General features: G+C 42.3%; 1 pseudogene; it reads right to left on the bottom strand.

Annotated features, from left to right (window-relative positions):
• The window catches only part of LOC122346108, an 18638-nt pseudogene extending 14053 nt beyond the window's left edge, over window positions 1-4585 (bottom strand).
• Between the last annotated feature and the right edge of the window lie 1290 nt (window positions 4586-5875).

The raw sequence follows: 5875 nt of genomic DNA, 5'->3' as shown, positions 1-5875 counted from the left end.
ATTTGTGTGTCTATCTATCTATCTATCTATCTATCTATCTATCTATCTATCTATCTATCTATCTATCTATCTATCTATCTATCTATATGTGTGTGTGTGTGTGTATTTATTTATCCTGCTTTATTTCTGTGTTTTTGAGCAGATTTCCATCCTGTTTTTTCTCTGAATCTTAATTTCGTGATTTCTCTCTGATTTGAACGTTTTCTTCAGCCCCGATGGAAAACATCAACAGGGAAAAATCTCCCGGAATCAAAGCTGCGGAAAAACTAGAAGATCAGCGCGTCTCTCTCTCAGCCCACGAGGCTGTAAACACAAACTCCACTCGTTAGTGCACACTTGACTCCTCACCGGGCTCTGCAGGAGGCTGGAGACGCGCTTCTTCAGGCCGCTGGATGGCGTGGACTGCTGCGGGGACTGCATCATTTCTCCTTCCAGACACTCGCCGTCCACCGGACTGTGCTGGACCGGCGTCCCTTTAGGAGTGGGACTTCTGCTCATCTTCCCGGCGTGGGACGGACCAGAAGAGGATAGAGAGAAAACGTAGAAAAAGGAAAGGCTAGGCGAAGCAGGACCAGGCGGCGCGGCTGCAGGGGAGAAAGAAAAACAGAATAATTAGTTCGAATCTGGAGCTACGTTAGCGAAATCATGGAAACGTTGCGTTTTACATACATGTGACCCTGAAGCACAAATACAGCTTTAAGCATCACCTGAATTAATTATATAAAGTATTCGAAAATCTGGAATCTGAGGAGCACAAGCATCTAAATGTTGAGGAAATCGCCTTTAAGGTTCTTAGCAACGCACGAAACACGTCATGGAACATGACCTTAACGTCCTCATGATTTTGACTCATACAGTGTTTTCCGCCCAGGCGCGTTCACTCTTAGACACGCGTGTATATGCACACGCATCAGGTCTGTGAGAGACAGATAAGTGTTTTCTGACCACACCCAGAGTCTAACCGTCATACGGCCAAACTCCCAGTGAATACAGCACTTCTTCACGTGCATTAGTGAAGCTGATCGATTGCTCTATTAAACAAATTACATTTACATTCAGATTCATGACTAAAATGGACAAGAGTGAAGATGATGATTCATGACACGCACAATCTGAAACCATACGCCTCTATAGCTCATTCCTATTACATTATGTTAAAGAAATGGTGCTTCAGCTAAAAAGACTAAAAACCTAGATTAAAAAACTGAACTGAATATTTCTGCTCAAAAGGTGATGTGATTTTCTTTGGTGTTAAACATTTTCTGGTTTATTATCCTGTTTAATCTGCAGAGGCAATTATAAATGAGACACTCATAAATTCATCTCTTAATAACACCGTCCTGGACTCATTTTAAACAATTAATCAGCTTTACTCCTTAGATTTTCACGCTGGCGAAAAATAAAAGCAAAACAAAGGCTTAAACAATCAGCCTTAGGGCAAAAGAAGCAGATTTCATAGCTGACAAGAAAAAACCCACCAAAAATACAGCAAATGACGTAAATAACTACATAAATACAGTAATATTGTGAAACATTTTTCAGTTTCAAATAACTGACTTCTGCTGTAATAATGTTTAGAATAAAATTTATTCCTGTGATGCAAAGCTACATTTTCAGCATCATTTCTCCAGTCTTCGGTTCACATGCTCATATATAATACCTGCTTAACAAACACTTCTTGACATTTTATGCAGTTCAAAAGCATGGTAACACCTTACAATAAGATTTAATTTGTTAACATTAATTAATGTATTCACCAACACAAACAAACAATGAGCCACGCACTCCTTACACTATTCATAAATACTTGTTAATTGTTTATTAATGCTCGAAATGCACTGACTAATGTTAACAAACACAACTTGTGATCTTAATAGTGCATCAGTACATGCTGAAATGAACACAAACTAAGATTAATAAGGTATTGTTGCATTCTCAGATCATGTTAACTAATGTTGTTAACCAGTGTTAACTAACAAGATCACTGCAAAGTGTTTTATAACATTAGAAATGACTTTATGCCATCGCTTTTATTGAAATGAATGCTTCTCTGACATTTTGTTCACTGACACTATGTCTCTCTCTCTGTACACACACACACACGCACACCCACACGTGCACACACACGCACACACACACACACATGTACACACACACACGCACACACACACACACACACACACAAACGCACACAAACACACACAAACACACACACAGACGCACACATGCACACACACGCACACACACACAACGCACACAACACACACACACAGGCACACTCACACACACACACACACACGCACCCACACACACACCCACACACACACACTCACACACACACACTCTCACACAAACACACACACACACACACACACACACACACACACACACACACACACACACACACACACACCACACACACACACACACACACACACACACACACACACACACACACAGACACACACACAGACTCACACACAGACTCACACAGAGGCTCACACACACTCACACACACACACACACACGCACACACACACACACACACACACACAGACTCACACACACACACACACCACACGCTTACACACACACACGCACACATGCACACACACACACACACACACACACACACACACACACACACGCACACACACACACACACACGCACACACACACTTTAATAGATCAAGTGGCATGTGAAACTAGCGTGTTTGTGTCTGGAGAGGTCTGCAGGGCTCAGGTGCTCTGGGGCCCCTGACTAAGAGCCCCTCTCCCGGGAGACTCTGTAATGAACAGGGCCCCCTTTGGATCCAGATGCCACACTGCGCTGCTCCTGGATCAGTCTCAAGCTCAGCTTTTACGAGCTGAAAGACGCTCTCAGGACCACGTCAAGCCGAGGAGGGACCAAAGACATGTTCATGGCTCTGTTACGCATCGATCGGTCTGAAACAGAGCTTTCCTGACGGATGAGGGCTTTCTCCCCGCCGACAGACCTTAGTGCTCGGAGGAAGCGAGGGAGAGCGTGAAGCATACGAGGGAGACTTATAGTGGTTAAAGTGATGCTGGATTGATTTTAGACGAATCTCATAATTAAGTTCACTTCTGCGTAATGCACTGAGAGCTGCTTTTAAAAGCAGTCATGGAGTGAAACAGAACGCATTTGGCAACGCAAAATAAAAAAAAGCCATTTCTGTGCAAGTTATAATCAAACTCTTTCCGGTTAAGGCGTGCTTACTAAATAGAGGTTTTGATTATTTTCTGGTTTTATGAGGCAAGGTAGTTAGACAACGTGATGAAATTAATTTAACATGACAAGCCAGTCATTTTAAAATGGAAATAATTTTCAACTTTATCTCTTTGCTGCTTGTATGGATTGTTTTGAGAAACGCACATATTTCTTTGCAGATATTAAGATCGACATGATATGAAATGCACCAAAGCAACCGAGAAAAAGCGGTTAAACCACATCTATCTGTGTATTTTGCTGATATTCTGGACAGAGTATAATAGAATCTAATAATAAAATAATAAAAACGCCAAATTAAATCACTCATTTTAAGACAAATGCAAGATGAAATGAGAACGTTCACTGATGTCACTGAAGCAGTATCCCTTAATATTTACAATTTGGATGCTAACATGATGTCCAATGATGACCTTTTTTCCCCAGAGGACAAACATATTTTAAAGAGGTTTGCTTTGATCTAAAGCCATCTTTACAAAGACGCTTCTGTGAAGTGTACATTTGGTCCATCACGTCCCCCTCAATGCCTTTAACTTCATGAAAACACTGCAGATTTAATGAGCATCATCAAAATATCCCTTAAGTGCTAAAGCGGGTAATTAAAGAGAAAGGAGTCAGCCATGGGCGATCTGGCGGTGGTCTAGACTGTTTGGCAGAGGATTTTAGGAGCTGGGAAGGCTGTGCCATCTTCTCTTTCTCTCCAGGGCTCCCCGTGTCACACCCACCTCTCCTCCACAGCAAAACAACACCCTCTCCGCCGCTGATGTGACAGAGGGCGACACAAGCAGCTTTAACTGTTGGGGTGACACCGAAAGGAGTCGTTTATGCAGCCGTTCATTGATAAAGCTTCACTGTCGGTTCTTTCCGGGCCTGCACGCGGCTGCCTAGCAACAGCACGAGCCCGCAGCATCAGCACCACAACCACAGAGATGAATAAAACCGAAACGGTGCTCGGTCGTTAACGCGTAAACACAAACTCCGGTGAATAAAACACGGCGCGGTAGCGTGCATCCACGCGCATACTGCATGCAGGACTCTCGCCGACGAGGGAGGGTGTAACGAATCGGTGTTATTGGATCATTTTGCGCTCATATAATAATGCGCGCGCGGAGACCGAAAGCCCTTCACGCGCACGCACGCACGCATTAAACCCTATTGATAGCGATGGAAAAGAGATGCATACCTTAGAGCATCCTCTCCTCTTTGTCCTTCGCGCGCGCGGACGCCCCGTGAATCTGCGACGCAGCGCAAAGCGTCAAACCCCCCGCGCTGGATTATCAGGCTCGCGTCCCCGGTGCGCACGGTGCTGATTCGGGCTGTGTTTTCCCGGACCTCCGCATCCCTGTTTTTTTGACGCTTATGGCAGGCTGGACCAGCCCACGACCACGCCTGCGGGATTCATCACCGCCCCGCGCGAGACTCAGACAGGCGCTCTCCGAAGGGCCTCGGGCTCCGAGAAGAGAATGGCGTGGATTTGTCGGATCACCGATGACTTATTCTGGATGTTTTTCCCTGCTGGATGATGATGATGATGATGGTGATGAGGAGGATGATGCAGCTGCTGGTTGAAGACGACGAGGTCGCTGGCGCCGCCTGCTGGCGCTCATCTGATCTTACAAGCAGCAAAAGAACAGCAGCAGCAACAATAAATACAATAAAAACACGACTCATACAATGAAACATCTAATAGATTTGTAGAAGCTGAAGTACACACACTATGTAGTAGTCTAGATGTGACCTGGAGCACCCGGAATAATTCATCTGTCTGAGATACAACTATTCGATCATCTGGAACCCGAGGGTGGCAAAAATACACTTTTTTATTTTTAATTTGTCCAAATGAAGGTCTTAGCAATGCATATTACTGATCAAAAATGAAGTTTTGGTATATTTACGGTAGGACATTTACAAAACCTGATGATTTTGTTCTCCTGGGACACGAGTAAAGAAAAAATATGCACACTTTGTAGTAAAGTTTATTTTTTTTAAGATTTAATGTATATTATGAATCCACGATTTCAACAATAAGATCAACACGACTCTGACTTTTAAAAGAGCATCTTAAACATCTCCAGTTATCGTTCGCCGCCAGGTCTTTTAACATTTACTGTAAATACAATAAAATTAAAAGCTGTAATTAACAGATTATGGGGATAGGCTTTATAATACAGTAATAGTAATAATTTATTATACAGTGCTTTGATGCAACCCGTGTTGTTAAAAGCGCTATATAAATAAAAATGATTGATAACTAAATATTGCATTTATTAAATTGCAATTTATTAAATTCACTACAAGTTTTTCAGTGCTGGTATTGATTGATTAGATGTAATCAAATTCTAAACATTTCCACTAATAATTAGAACGCATAAACATTTTAAATAGCTCATAACATTTACTTCTAAAAAATTACGCACACTATGAAAGTGTGAAAAACAAAAAGTTTCCAATGTTATGCATGCAACTTCATTGTTTAACATGTGTAAGGATTCACAAACCTTCTCCCTGATGATCACAAAATATGATCTAATCACACAGCTCTCTGATGTTGGTTATCGGTCACATGCTGGTAAACTGCTTATATTTTTAGAGCTTAAATAAGTTTACTGTGCATTTAAGATTTCATCA

This window comes from Puntigrus tetrazona, chromosome 5, assembly GCF_018831695.1.
Source record: "Puntigrus tetrazona isolate hp1 chromosome 5, ASM1883169v1, whole genome shotgun sequence".
Classification (NCBI taxonomy): Eukaryota; Metazoa; Chordata; class Actinopteri; order Cypriniformes; family Cyprinidae; genus Puntigrus; species Puntigrus tetrazona.
Note: the sequence above shows the minus strand (reverse complement) of the source record. Positions and strands in the feature narration are given on the sequence as shown.